Source organism: Anolis carolinensis, chromosome 4 (genome assembly GCF_035594765.1).
Source record: "Anolis carolinensis isolate JA03-04 chromosome 4, rAnoCar3.1.pri, whole genome shotgun sequence".
NCBI classification, from domain to species: domain Eukaryota; kingdom Metazoa; phylum Chordata; class Lepidosauria; order Squamata; family Dactyloidae; genus Anolis; species Anolis carolinensis.
In genome coordinates, this window is record NC_085844.1 from 49,663,958 (window position 1) to 49,680,009 (window position 16,052).

Below are 16,052 nucleotides of genomic sequence, written 5' to 3' on the forward strand. Positions count from 1 at the left end.
TATCCCTCCCAAAGGGTAATCACAATGAACAATTAAGCATGTATGTTGTGATCAGATAAAAGCTCTTTTGCTGCCAGTAGGAGAGAAGAGTTCAGCTCTTTCATCTACCTTAGGCTGCTGTCTATTGAAAATTCAGGCCTACTTTAGTACCACAGGGATTTTTCAATTAGTTTCTAATTCTGCATTTAGCATCGTCTACAGTGGCACATGAGAATGTCAGTGGGATAGTGATTCAGTACTTGATTTTTACTCTGAGCTTTAAAAGAGCTAACCAAGAAGCCGAGGATATGGTTCAGCACCTTGGACAATTCCATTAGAATCTGGATTTAAACTTGGAGGAGATTTATTGCCTTACTGACAAGCCATTAGTGTTAGACTGTTTCAGTATAAAGAGAAAAGGACAGGTATCTAGGAACATCTTTGAGACTGATACATTCCAGCATGTAGTCTGACCCTCAGTCAGTCTGGAAATACTGTTTCTGAAGTAATCACAGGACAGTTCCCAAACTGGTAAGGAAAGTGTGATTAACAGTGTTGGAGAGGCTACATATACCTACCAGGATAAATGAAGTATGCTCCACAATTTATATAAAAAGAAATATTGAAATATTTCAATATACCTCACAACCTCTGAGGATGCCTGCCATAGATGTGGACGAAATGTCAGGAGAGAATACTTCTTAGAACATGGTCATACAGCCCAGAAAACACACAACAACCCCAATATTGAAATAGTCCTGTAGTATTCCATTCCTGCTCTGGATGATATGGTTAGAGCACTTGGCTGTTACACAGAATAAATGTTTGACATTTTCTTGGCAATCATGTCTTTTAAATAAAAACAAAACATACACACTCTCAAAGTCCTGGTTTTAAACCTTTTTTTAAAAGAAGTCCAAAACGATAATGGAAAGTAATGATTAAAAATGGACTTTGATCTTATCTACAGAGTTTTGAAGAACGGATAAACAAGACGCTTTGTTTGTTTTAGGAAAGGCATTGAAAGGCCTGGGGACTCTGACCCGTGCCTTCGTAATTGCCATGTTGTACATGAATGCAGAAACTTAGAGAAGTGCACTTGCATGAATACCTAAAGTGCAAATATTATTAGTATTGTGAACATGGGAGAGCCATAGCCAGATACTTGAAATGCTGAAGTTAAGGCAGGGATCCAAAGCCAATACACTTAGCAAGCCAGGAAGATGAAAGAACTCCCAATAACTATTATTTTGTATATCTTTGATAGGGTATTGAAGCTGGAGTTTCTTGATGCATTTCTTTCTAGCAAAGGATCAAGTATCCAACAAAATATCTACAACTATTTTGTCCATGATCCTGCATAAGGAAGTTGCTGTGGGCTAGAGACTGAGAACACAGCAAGCTTTAAAATGTAGTTTGGGAATACGAGGCCCCCAGTGGCAGAGAATGCAAAAGGCCCTGCCGAAAATCTCTCCCCCCCCCCCCCCCCCCACACACACACACCCTTTCCTGCATGCTTTGGATATCACTTTATATGCATGAAAATGAATTTCGGTTTTAATTAATATTTTGGAAAAATACAAATTAAAAACAAAATTATGTACAAGCCTAAATACTGTAGACTACCAAAAGAAGGAATGAATGGGTCCCAGAGCAAATCAATTCTGAATTCTCAGTAGAAGCAGATATGAGTGTTTTGGCCACATTATGAGATGACATATGGGAAAAGATGGCAATGCTAGGAGGAGTAGAAAGCAGGAGAAACAAAGTAAGACCACATTACTGATGGAGTGATTCAATCAAGAAAGTCATAGCCCTGCATTTGCAAGACCTGAGCAAGGGTATGGTGGACTCTTATTTATAGAGTTGCTATTCAAACAAATAAGTGAAAAAATAAACCAGATATTTTAATACTTGTTCATTCAATACTGTATTTATATTTTCTTTGGCTTTTATGCTCTTTCAGTTTCTGCAGTGATAGTTTTTAGACTGACATTCAAAACACTAATTTGCTGATCTATTGGTTATTTTATGGAACAATACTGTACATTGCAAATCACTCTGTAAATATGTAATTGAAAGAACATGGCATAAAAATAGTAAAATCACAAAAGTTGTAAAATTACAAATTAGGATGAGCTACTTTGGAATTAAGAGCCCTGCTATATTGACCATATAGCACTGTATAGTACAAGCCAACACAAGACCACAGTGACAAATCTGGAATGGGCTGCTAAAAAATGGCCAAAGGGCATAGCTGGGCAGGAGAAGGCCAACTGACTCTCTTGGAGTGGTAACTGTCCCTTTCCCTTTTTTCTTCTTCCCATATGCCTCTAGTTCACTGATACACACCTCTCCTGGAAATTGGGGCGGGGGGCGGAGAGACCTGCAAAGCAGTTTGAGGTGAAGCCTTGGTGAGTATAATCACCTTCCTGGCATCCAGGTTCCAGCCATGGCAATCTGATCATCTGTGAAACTGGTTCCAAATCTCTTCCAAGCTGCATTATAGTGTTGGCATAAACCAATTCATACAGAACACCATCTGGAAGAATGTAAAGATAGCAAATTCCCAGCTATAAGATAAAACAAACCTCATGACAGCTATAAATGTTTTTCGCCATTTCAGTCAACTCATTGCTCCAAACTATCTTCCACTGAATTTCTTCTGTCTCATTTGTTGTGGTGGGTAGGATCAAGTTCTATATCTCACAGGAATTCAGAATTGGCTCATTAAGAGCTAGTAGCCAATGTTTGCAAACATTATATAGTGTTTCTCCATAGTTGCAACATTTTAAAATTCTCATAGGTGAATATGAATTTGGTATCCTAGAAATGTGAGAATCTATGTGATACAGTATTTAAATAAAATTGTAACTGTGGTTTAGTGTATTTTAACTGTATTGTAACTTTTTAATCATGACTCAAATATTTTATTTTATTTTACATTTATATTTGACGTGTTCTTCCATTTTAGTGGGTTGTATCATGATATTTTTAGCCACCTTCAGTCCCTATGGGAAGAAAGGCAGGACAGAAATAAAGACAATGGCACTAAGGATAATGGTTTGATTGTTGAACAACAGCTGTGGAAACCAGAATTTGAATTCCCACATAGCAATGGAACCCTAATGAATGGACTTGGCCAGGCCACACTTTCAGCCTCAGAGGAAGGCAAGGGCAAACCCACTATGAACAAAGCTTGCTAAGACAACCTTATGCCATAAGTCAGAAACACCTTGAAAGCAAACAACAACAACAACAACAAACAACAACAACAACAACAACATCCCTGAAAGGAGCTATTGTCATATACAGAGGGCCAGAAGTCCTAAAACATCATCAGTATATTATATGAAATGGAACAATATTGATAAAGGACTGGTAAAGAACAAAGTTTTTATTACTTTGTGTATCTTATTTTCTTCTGACATTTCCCAGGCTTTTTTATTCTATCTCTTTTAAAGGAATTAAATCTGTGCACAAACTTCTGTGGCATTCAGCCAAGATTGAAAAGGCACAATAACAATTTCAAGCTATCATTCTATATTAGCGTCCATTTGTGGGAAATTGAAAAATGTTAGAAAAACATTTGTGCAAAAAAATCCTTTGTGAAGTTTTTACCTCAAATCTGAAATGTAAAGAAAGTATGAGGAGAAGCAGGGACAAAGGATAATAACAGAACACGAGACAGTTGACTTTTGCAGATTTCATTATTTATGAATTTCATTAAAATATACTTGGCTAGGTATCTCTAGGTTGTCCAGTGTAATTCTTGGTCAACTCCTATGGTATAAGTACACAACATTTGTATACTTTCTTGGTGTTTCATCTTTCCTTCTTTCCATTCTTTTCTTTTCACTTCCTCTTCAAATTTACTGAGCCATCACATTGAATTTACCAGATGGTTCCCAGTTATTTTTTTCCAAGAAGTCCATTTTAGCAGACCTAGTCTCCTAACAAGTATCAGGATAACTTAAGTCACGTATAAATTTTAGAAAAGATCACCCAGTATCTCATTTTGGTTTAGTGTCCTGCAGTAAACGTTTACCACAATGCAGTTTTTATTTCTTTCTCCATTTATTTTTACCCAAATGTTATCCACCGATTCAGTTGGATTACTTGTGTAAATTACTTTATAATTTTTCTCTCCCCATTTGATATCCTTCAATTGTTATATTGCAATCATGAAAGTCATCCTACTAAACCTCTGTTTTACTTATAAAGTCATATTTACCTTCCTGAACTGAAGTTTCAAACTCATCTTGTTTGTTTCCCAAATGCTGTGCATTCATGTGTAGGCATTGTTTGTTCTCATAGTTTATTTTACTGTGATTTTTACTGTGGCTCCTATTCTCTCGTTCATCTTTTCTTCTAGAAGTCATATCCTTGTGTTTAGAGCTTGGTTTCAAACAGTTGTTTATACTATTATCCCCAACCCCCATCAAGGAATTAATTCAAAGCCCTCTTGATCAGACCTCCATGTTTTTACAAAATACATTCTTCCCAGTCTTAGTGAAATGTAGCCAATCTGTATCCAGTTGTCCTTCATTCCTGCTTCACCTCTATGTTGGCACCAAAAGAAAGGGGAAGTAGAGAAACACAGTGTAGAACTTAAGCTTTATGGGATCAATGTCAAGTAAAAACAAAAGTATCACATAGCATTTAATATGGATTTCTTAGCCATGGTAGCTAACAGAATTCTTACTTATAAAGGATAATTATACATACATACAAAGATTAAAAACAGCATGTGTGGGTATATTAGGAATTAAATAGCAGCTTTTTATAGCTTCTGTCTATAGGGGAGGAATTTGTCACATTAAAAACGAATCATTATGAAAGATGATGCAGCATTAAATCCATGAGAGTCTGCTGTTTTCAAAGCCAGAACCCCAACAGTTTGTACATTCTCAATTCAGAACTGTGAGATCCTTAAGGGAAAAGATGCTATTTCTACAGTTATCTGACATGACTCAGAAGAAAAATGATTCTTGGTTTAAAATTTGCCATTAAAGCAGAAGGCAGAGAAAGAAAAATCAGTTCTTGGTCTGCTTCCAAGAGCCCCCCTTTTCCTGCCTCACATTCAAAGTGGTTATTTTGACGTAGGCACAAGTACTTTCAGTAAAAGATCTCCTAAGCAATCAAATCCTAACATTTTGTTCACAAATCCTTTTAAATGTATTGCAATATGAACAGGATTCTGGTAGTGCATTTTAATGGTAAAAATAATACCGAAGTGATTTGTAGCTTTAGGCCACAGCACAGGCTAAACCTTCCTGAGTCATGGTGTATCCAAGAACTTATGCACTGTAAGCCACAGCACAACAATACTATAAAGTCAGGGCTGGCCAGAACATCACACTAAAAAAGTACCTATCACGGAAAGCCTAGATCATGCTTTCAAATACAGCTTCAGAAGGAAGGAAGGAAGGAAGGAAGGAAGGAAGGAAGGAAGGAAGGAAGGAAGGAAGGAAGGAAGGAAGGAAGGAAGGAAGGAAGGAAGGAAGGAAGGAAGGAAGGCAGGCAGGCAGGCAGGCAGGCAGGCAGGCAGGCAGGCAGGCAGGCAGGCAGGCAGGCAGGCAGGCAGGCAAAATTAAGAAAAAAAAACTGAAATCCAAAACACTGTGGTCCTAAGCATTTTTGGATATGGGATACTCAAACTGAACTCCTGTGGTTTTCTGGACTCTTGGGGGCAGGGAGGGATGGGTAGGAGTTAAGAAAACCCATTATCACTCATGAAGCTAGCTAATAACACAGAGGGCAAAATATGTCAACTTTGATTCTGCCAAGCCTTTATTAAGTATATTGATCTCATTTGGGGTCAAAGTGCATAGATTATTATGAATGCATAGAACAAGTTCTGGCCATCGTTGAAAGGGAAAATATCTCAAACCCAAGGGTATTTAGATGTCGGTGGATGTCATTTATATGTAGGAATAAATTTACAATAGATTTTGGAGCTTCTCAGTCCACAATGGCTACCTTTGCCCCAGAAGAAGATGATTGGTTCTCCGAGCCTACAGTCAATATACGCAGCACACTAAAAGCAGAGAAACACATCACAACTGCCTATTTAAAGAATTGGGGGCGGGGGGGGGGGGGGGGGAATTAGGTCAAAGGCTACTGCCAGTTAGCAAATAGCTTGGCATGAAGAAAATAGGAAACAAAATCCCTCAGTGCTGCACTCAGCATTGGCAATAACTTCAAAACATATTAATGTTTAAACATTTGAAAATATTGTGATCCAGTTTTACATGCATGAAAACAGCTTCTTAATGGATGCGATAGATAACACAAGAAGCTGCTGACATGGATTTGTTTGTTTATTTTATTGTGAGAGGCAACCACTACAGTACAGCAGTTCACCGAAGGAAACAACTTTCTGAACTGCAGCTGTATAAGGACATAGCTTGTTAGAGAACATTGATCTGCATAAACAACAAGGCTTGAGCTTTCCATGCCCTGGAATTCTAGAGGCTGCCCTTTCCTCTAAATAGCTACCCATTGCTACTTATTTGAATGAAGTAATCACAGAATGCCCCACTAAAATTAACCATGCTGAGCCTGGAATTCTGTGAGTTGTTTTCCAAAAATAATGAGCAAAGCTCCTCACCACCATCACAATCACCTCGCTTTTCTAAGATCTGTTAATTTTGCTAGGACGGATTGGCATGGAACCTAATATAGTGAACAGATGAGTTTCAAAGGCACCTCCATTCCATGTAAGAGCAGATTGCTTCCCATCGCCACCACTATGAATACACACAAAAGGGAGCCAGATGATGTAGTGGTTTAGGCATTGAAAGATTCTTGAGAGCAGGGTTAAAATCCATGCTCAGTCATTGAATCCCACTGGGTGACTTTGCATAAGTAACATCATTTCAGTTTCAGAGAAAGGCAAAGACAAACCTCATCTGAACAATCATGCAAAAAAAAAAAAAAAGGTTCATTTTAGGATTACCATAAGTTGGATGAAGGCACACAACGATGACAAGAACAACAACAAACACATAGAAGACACACTCTCACCCTCTCCCTGTTGTCCTTACATGTATGGGCATGCAGATCCTTTATGGACAGTAATATCCTGACTAGGGGTAATTCTACATTGTAGATGCCCACTAGGCCACAATCAGGGCCGTAACCAGAAAAAAATTTCGGGAGGGGTTTTGAAAATTGGGGGGGGGGGGGGGGTTGAACCCCTAGCACCCCCTCCCCCGGCTACAGAGTTGTCAATATCTGCTTGAGATAGTGCCTAGAGGGACTCTTAATGTTTTGCGTCTCATAGACTTAGCATGGGGATTTGGTTAACCGGTTAAAATTCATGAGTAAACCAGGGTTTTTTTTAACCTGAAAATTTTCAGGGGGGGAGTGAACCCCTAAAACCTCCCCTCCTCGCTACAGGCCTGGCTACAATCCCCTTCTCTCTACCAAGGTATTTCTATGCATACCTTGGCAGGCACACAGATTTCCTTGTGAGGCTCTCTGAATACTCAAGACAATAGAAAGCATTACTTAAAGGGAACATTGGCAGCAAATGCCCTGCCTAAGGGTGTCTGTGAACTCCTCTTTGTAAATGAATTGAATACTTCAAAAGCTGCCAAGAGTTTGGAGTAGTATTTTTAACATTAATATAATTTTTAAAAATCATTTTAAGATAAAGAGCACACAGTTACCGACTGATTTCCCCAAATCAACATTCACTATAAGACCTCCTATTTTAAAGATCCTATACGCTCTCAAAAATTGTAAGAGGAGCCACTGCTCTGGAGTTGAATCAGTTCAGAACCATCCAAATGATTGATTGCTTTTCTTTTCTTCTCCATCTTTTTCTCCTCCATCATCCTCCACAATAGCCTCAGCAAGGAAGACAATGAGGTTTCCAGTTAAAACAACGGTGATGCCAATGGTGGAACCAATGGATTAGTTCCACTGGGGTGGGGCTGGCTGCTTTGAGGTTTCCCTCACCCTGATTCAACATGGTATATACCTTTCCCATCCTTGGAGTTCTACTCCTGATTGACCATTTCCTCCACTCAAGTCAGTATAAGAAAACTCAAACATTAAAGAAAAAAAAATCCAGTCTGGACAAAAATTGTAACTCTGAAAAAGAAGACATGTCCAGAAAATTGGATGATACATGGTAACCATAGTCTAACCTGAGGCTGTGCACATATAGGTACTTTTTTGCATAATACAAAAAAAATAAAGACCCCTCAGTACCCTTGAAACACCTGGAGTACACTAGCATGACTGTGTTTTGACTGGGGGGAGCAGAAGAAGGTCCCCAGAGAATACTTGGAGGGGGGGCAGTTGATGACCTCATCTTCCTGGGTCTCCAGGTTGTCCTAAGCTGGGTTTTTTTCCAGATGCCAACTGAATTTAGATATTACTTGGTTGCCTTCTCCAACCTCCCCAACCAGAACCAATACATGGACATGGCAATGAAGCCCATATGCATCAAAACTGCCCTCTGAGGTCAGAAGAGATTAGTAACTGCATGGGGAAAATGGAACACTCTGTGTATCTGATATAAGATAGCCACTAATGTGTTACTTTTAGAATTTTCTTTAATTAAAAACAAAAATGGTCTCAAACACTCCAAATTATTCTCCAATATCTGCAGCTTTGGGGGGAATAAATGTGTAAATGTGAATTGGTGCATCAGCAAAAAAAGGGGACATTAACAATCATTGGGATGATGTATAAAAGTAATGCATCCATGGTCCCATGATTGCATAAGGTAATGTATTGTAATTAATGTTGTCACCTGTAATTCATTACCTTCAAGCCTTGAAAAGTAGCTGGTGCTCAGAGTTAAAGCATTAATTTGAAATAGTGTAGAATCAATCCTCTGAAGAGACTGTTGTCACAATGATTCCTCATCTTCACCTCCATTGGGAAAGGAAACAACAAGCAACAGTGTGAAAATATTTTAACAATCCTCTTTAGTGGACTGTAAATTAATCAAAGATTATTTCAGGGATCTCAAAGGATATGGTTTTGTTCCAGCCTCATTTCCCCAGAAACTCTAATGGTTACCGCTGTGGGCAAGAGCACAAATAAATGACAGGTTGTGGTTTGAATAGTGTCAACAGAATTATACTTTCACACTAACCGATCTTCCTCTTATATACTTAATACAGTATGTGTTTTATATAAAGCCTGACTGAAAACAATAAAGCAGGATATAAATGGAAAGTCAATGGAGACCCGCTTGTTATTTTGAAATACAGGGTGTTTGAAAAAGAATTCCCTATTCACCATTTGGGGGCCCCTGGTGGCACAGTGTGTTAAAGCACTGAGCTGCTGAATTTGCGGACTGAAAGTTGCCAGGTTCAAATCCCGGGAGCGGAATGAGCGGCCGCTGTTAGCCCCAGCTCCTGCTAACCTAGCAGTTCGAAAACATGCCAATGTGAGTAGATCAATAGTTACTGCTCCGGCGGGAAGGTAACAGCACTCCATGCAGTCATGCCGGCCAAATGACCTTGGAAGTGTCTATAGACAACGCCGGCTCTTCGGCTTAGAAATGGAGATGAGCACCAACCCCCAGAGTCGGTCACGACTGGACTTAACATAAGGGGAAACCTTTACCTTTTTTTATTCACCATTTAATTTAAATGGTGAATAGGGAGTTATTTTTGAAACATCCTGTATATGAACAGCACCCTTCACTTTTCTTTCTTGAGCATTGACTGAAAGCATTTACCCAGATTCAGCAGTGAAACACCACTGTAGCAGCTGGAGTTGATCCACATGGAATGCATTCTACAAAATAGGTCATTGTGCAAATCTGAAATCTCAGCAATCCTTTAAGTTTCCAACCCAGCTTTGCCATGATTGACTAGGTGCTGCTGATGTCACAGAACATCTGAGGGAGGATGCCCTCAGAGGCAGGACTGTGGTGCCCGCCAGCCAATGGGAAAACGTTCCCCACTCCTAATGAAGATTCCTGCTCTCCAATGGCAGATGAAGAGCAGGGGAATCTGGGAGACAAAGGAAAGATGATGAGTCTTGAGTGGATTATCAGGTCCCAGCCAACGGACAAACAGAGGAGGCCATCAGGTCCCATGTGTTTTATTGTAAAGATAACAATATGAGTTCCCAGAGAATGGGTCCAGTGCCTCTGGCACTGCTTTCCAGTGAGTCTAAAAGCAGAAATATTGTCCATGCTGATAGGATTAAGAGGTCTGTTCCTGGGAATGTGGAAATATCTGTTGGAGAATGGGGTATGACTTCCTGGCGTACTAGTAGTCATGTTAGATGTAATGTCCAGATGACTGAGACAAAGGATGGGTGGCCCTGCGAATGGATCATGTCATCCTCTGCACAGTCAGGGGTCTATGGGATCAGTAGAGATGGACTGGGCCAAAGGTGATGGGTGACTGAGTCCTTCATATGTAGATGAAGCCCAAGAAGACAGCTGGATGAACTTCCCGGGGCATGAGGTGCTGGCGAAAGGTCAGCTAGAGGTCTCAGTTGGTGGCATACTTCTCCAAAAGGATTTTTGTATTAATGATATAAAACAGAACACATTAAATATACACAGAGAGAAGGGTCCATGGACGCCGAGGGAAACCCTGTGGATAGTATCTGGACACCCAGGGGAAGGGAAGACATACACAGAAGATCCATGGATACCAGGGGAATCCTGCAGATGACTGTCTCGGTATCCATGGGGCAGGTTAGAGTTGATACAAGGTTATTGGGGCAAAGGCTAAGTGAACGCAGGGAAAGCAGGAGAGAGTCCTGTATAAATTATACATACTAAAAGGGAAAAATAAATATCTGTGAGTACCAGGGCTCCCACCTAAAGAATCAGGGCACCCACAGAGGTGGGAGGTTGGTGAAGGCATTCAGGGAGGTGAGAGGGTGGGGTTTATTTGGGGGGGGGGAGAGAGTGCACCCCATTCCAGGGCCATGGGGGCCACGAGGGTCATATAGCCCAAGCGGCCACTGGGTCAGCTGCTGAAGGCAGAAACTAGAGATAAAGGACTCAAAAAGCGAGAGGAGATATAAAGAGGCAGCAATTGAGGCTAACTATGTTTATTTAAGTGTTAGAAACAATATAATTAGTTTAAAAAGGGGAAGATTATTATCAGAGTATATCCTAGATGCCGATAGCTGCTGCTGGGCTTCTTCATGCATTCGCAAGCGAATTCATGGAACTGCAGGCTCCCGCTATCTTCGGAACTCTCTGCTGTGATACTAACTTTACCATTTTAATATTTTGAGCTGTGGGTGGTTCATGTTCAACAACACACATAATTGCAACTCAAATTTCGATTTACTCAGTTCAAAACCAACTAATTACTTGTTTTCTCCATTGTCTGTAAACAAGAAAACCACTGAAAACCAAAACCCTCTACAATCAATTGTTCTCTTGTTTAAATTCTATATTCTCCTTGTACAAAAAGTATTCTGTGTCTTGATTTTATCCTCACTGAAAGCACTTCTGGCCTCAGGCCTTTACTGGAGGGCAATGAGTACAGAACATCTGATAGAGGACTCCTGTTCCCAGCAGCAAAAGTGTCTGGTGTAAATTTCATCTGGTTGGATCATTTCTCATAATTCCAGAGGGGATTTCCCTGCTCACAAATGTTGCTTAACATGATCTATGGTACTATCCAGGGAACTGGCTAGCAGTCTGAAGTGCTAGTTATTGATTAAACTTCCTTGTAACCTGTTAATCAGTCATTGAATTCTATTCTGTTTTGGTAGATGAAATAAATCAGAAGTCTATTATGAGTTTGATTTTAAAATTTACATTCAATTAGCTCCAAGTATCCACAGATTCTGTTTCCACAGATTTAATCATCCACATTTTTAAAATATTAAAAAATAATAAATAAAAACCCCTTCATTTTGCCATTTGATATAAGGGACCCCATTTTACTATAATGGGACTAAGGAAGTATGTGGATTTTAGTGCCAATAATAACAATAACAACAACAACAACAACAACAACAACAACAACAACAACAAAAACAACAACAACAATAAACATAGACAAAATTACAATCTGTCAACTGCAAAAGGCCACCTTACTGGGATCTGCGTGCATCATCCGAAAATACATTACACAGTCCTAAACGCTTGGGAAGTGTTCGACTTGTGATTTTGTGATACGAAATCCAGCATATATATCTAATTTGCTGTGTCATACTCTGTATTTGTGTCAATAATAATAATCATAATCATAATCATAATAATTTATTTGTATCCTGCCCCTTCTCTCGGAAGGAACTCAGGGTGGCTTACAGCAAGTACCTGTAGGAGTCCTAGATGAAATTCTAGCAGATACCAAGAACCCACTCTATATTCATGATAGTTGAACACTTCTGATAAAATTGTCTCACCTAGAATGCTCTATATACATATATAATTACAGATAATTTCTTATACTGTAAAGCAACCCAGTGGCCATTTGCCATAGAATGCAATGATCTAGCCCTTTTCTTCTTATACCTTGGATTCATTGCATTACTGTAACTTTGTGATCTTCATAGCCTTACATTAATAACATATTATAGGGAACAACTTCCTAACTGCTCTATTTGTGAGTAAGGAGGGAGCATGCATGAAAATATAACTAGCTGCTTCAGATTCATCTGGGAGCAGGAAGAGAGAGGAAAATTTCATTTGGGCTGCTCTAAATGTTGCTTGCAAGATTTTTTAAAACAAGCATGATATTTCTCATGTCACAGAACATTCAGAAGCAACTCCCTAACACAAACAGCAAAACTGTATTCCTATCTAGAGGCTGAGACTTATGATAATTATTATTCTGGGATATATCGCACCACCACCAACAACAACGAAAAAAATCCTAAAGATGTGTTTGCTTATGTAGTTCGAATTCTTCTCCACCTCACTGCATGGGACAAGAAGCACAGAACCTTACACTAAAATTGTAAGAATTTTAAAACACTGAAGCCATACCGACTGAGATCTTCAGGTCCCATCATGAGCATAGACACAGATAAGTTTTGATGACTGGCCAATTGTCTACAGTATTATAAAATCTGAATATTTATTGATCAAATTGTTTGCCCAGCTTCCTTCATTCTCTCTTCTTCCCCTGCTTTGTGAAGACAGCCCATGTGGATTCAAAAGCAGCATCTAGAAGTCCCAAGCCATCTGTTGTGAGAGAAATGTATCTTTAGTATTTGCTGCTTTTTTAATGTGTGGAAAAAGAGGCTTAGAATACACCCTATGCATGAGTGAGATTAACATGCATTTAACAGGATAAAGTGTTCCAGTGACTGAAAATGGCTTTACAATCCTTTCATCTGGAAAGATTGTTGTAGATGTAAGCTCTGATTTTGAATACCTCAGCATCCATCTGCTATTTATTAAGATCTCTGTATGCATCCTTGCTAATCGTAGTGAAAAAGTGGGGTCAAATGGCCATCTGAGGAACTTTAAAACCTCAGTGAAACTGTCTTGTTAATTCTGGTGTAGTCCAGAGCAGAAACTTTCTCGGTGATGGCAGTGCCCTGTGTGGACAGTGCACTGATCCAAATCAAACCCAATCCTGGTATGCCAAAGCCATGGGGTTGCTATAAAGTTTCAAGAAAACTCCAGAGCAGTGGTTCTCAACCTTCCTTATGCCACGACCCCTTGATACAGTTCCTCATGTTGTGGTGACCCCCAACCATAAAATTATTTTCGTTGCTATTTCATAACTGTGATTTTGCTAGTGTTATGAATCGTAATGTAAATACCTGATATGCAGGATGTATTCACTGGACGAAATGTGGCACAAATATCCAATACTCCCAAATTTGAATACTGGTGGGGTTGTGGGGGATGATTTTGTCATCTGGGAGTTGTAATTGCTGGGATTTATAGGTCACCTACAATCAAAGAGCATTCTGAACTCCAACAAAAATGGAATTGAACCAAACTTGGCACACAGAACTCCCATGATCAACAGGAAATACTGGAAGGGTTTGGTGGGCATTGACCTTGAGTTTCTGAGTTGTAGTTCACCTACATCCAGAGAGGCACGAATGCTCAATATGCCCAAATGTGAACACTAGTGGAGTTTGGCAAAAATAGACCTTGACATTTGGGAGTTGTAGTTGCTGGGATTTATGGTTCGCCTACAACCAAAGAGCCCTTTGAACCTCACCAACGATCTAATTGGACCAAATTTTCCACACAGAACCCCCATGAACAAGAGAAAATATTAGTCTTTGGTGACCTCTGAACCCCCCTCATGACCCCCCCAGGGGTCCCGACCCCAGGCTGAGAAACGCTGCTCCAGAGCATCACCCTACTTTTCTTAATGTGAAGGCTAAACTGGCTTAACCTGGTTGAACATATGATAATACTGGTAGTGGAAGATACTAGGGATTGAAGGCACAGTGAGTATGGTTTATTAGGCCTGTGTAAATGGCTTTATAAGACTACAATTCTTACTTTAATCAACATATATAAAATTGCAACTTTAAGTCAGTGAAAGCATCTGTAGGAACATACATGGACAGCTAGTAATCACTTTCAAGAAGAACATAAAAACAAAAACATTAACATGCTTGTTGCTTACCCTTTCTTCAAAACAAGGCTGTAGGTTATGATTTTGAGATATGATCTTTTCCATCAAATTAAGCTACAGTTGCTGCCTAAAGACATCCATCTGTCATTTCAAAAATCAAAAAGAAAGTATTTCATAATATGTAATCAGCCACAGGAGACAGTACCAGGCGTGAATGAATTTTTCAAGAAAATCCAGATATGAGTCAGGAAATAAAAGCACCGTATAGTATCAGATTACACGGGGACAGGAAATTATAAACTCTTAACCTTGTTCACAAATATATAGCAATAAATCATATGCTTTGCAAATTCCTGAAAATAAAATGCTACACTACAATGGGTGCATTGATGTATTACTTCAAAGCTATGCACTGAAATATGCAAGAATTCACCTTTAATTAGAAATTGAGGGCAGCATTTTTAAGGCATATAGCATGACTACAGATAGCTTTGTCATATGTTAAGGAAGCAATCTATGAAACATTTATGGCAATGAACTTCCATATAAAACAATTTTGATTCTGATGCACCATTAAAGATATCCACATAGAGTTTGATCTAAACAAGAAATTTGGTGCTGAATGCATTTGGTGCTTTTCTCTATTTAATTCACAACTGGATTAACTCCCATCCTCCCTGTTCCTCTAACTTCTTCAAGTGTCCCATCCTTTTATTGCCCATCCCCTGGGAGACATATCTTCTCAGAAAAGATGGAAATGAGAGTTAGAAAGTATTTAGTATTTCCCAGACTAGCGACTCCATTCACTTCAAATAGCACAAAACCAAGATTAATTTCTAGGCTGTGCCACAACTTAGTACATTAGATTTTTTAAACTTTATTCATTTTCTTAACCATTAGTCAATTAAATCTAATTTCTTTATATTAATGTCAGTGGTGAAAAAAAAGATCATAATTTGTTGCATTATCATTATAACATACTATCTGGAAAAAAGCACAAGCACTCTCCTGTTCCATGCAGAACCTAATCGCCCTTCATTCACATCAGACCTCTTGTTTCATGCAGAATTCTGCCATCATTACAGAAAAGTTATGAAGTTACAAGGAAATCCAGAAGTTTTTTCTCATCACTTTTTTAAAAAAAGAAACACAACACATTGCTCCTACTTTTAAGCTCTGGCTACACAAGTTGGAGAGGCAATATGGTGTGCTAGTTTGAGTACTCGACTTGGACTCTTGGAGACCAAAGTTCAAACCTCCATCCAGCCACAGAAATCTCCTGGGTGACTTTAGGAAAGTCACGTTCTCTAAGCCTTTGAATGTCAATGACAAACCTTGTCAGAATAAATCTTGGCAAGAAATCCATATGATAGAGTCACCATAAGTGAGAGTCACCTTGGAGACACATAGCAACATCACAAGTGAGAAATAAGATCAAACTTGGCTGCTCCAATCTCCAAGTGTATATGCACTACTTCTTTTGCTAAAGAAGTACTGTATACCATGTATACCATGGAGCCAATTTTGTATATTTGTATATTTGATGGATGAATGATGGTATACTTTCTA

General features: G+C 39.2%; 2 long non-coding RNA genes across 2 annotated transcripts in view; one reads left to right on the top strand and one right to left on the bottom strand.

Moving 5' to 3' along the window:
• The first annotated feature begins 1,534 nt into the window (after positions 1-1,534).
• Positions 1,535-3,463, top strand: LOC134298877 (uncharacterized). The gene is made up of 2 exons (XR_010005991.1): positions 1,535-2,393; positions 2,954-3,463. It is a non-coding gene; the product is annotated as an uncharacterized LOC134298877 (long non-coding RNA).
• A 6,546-nt stretch (positions 3,464-10,009) lies between these two features.
• LOC107983102 (uncharacterized) overlaps positions 10,010-16,052 on the bottom strand; it is a 29,826-nt gene continuing 23,783 nt past the window's right edge. The window contains exons 5-6 of the long non-coding RNA XR_001730556.2: positions 14,535-14,624; positions 10,010-13,120 (exon numbers count right to left, since the gene is read on the bottom strand). This is a non-coding gene — a long non-coding RNA (uncharacterized LOC107983102). The remainder of the gene's footprint in view (positions 13,121-14,534; positions 14,625-16,052) is intronic.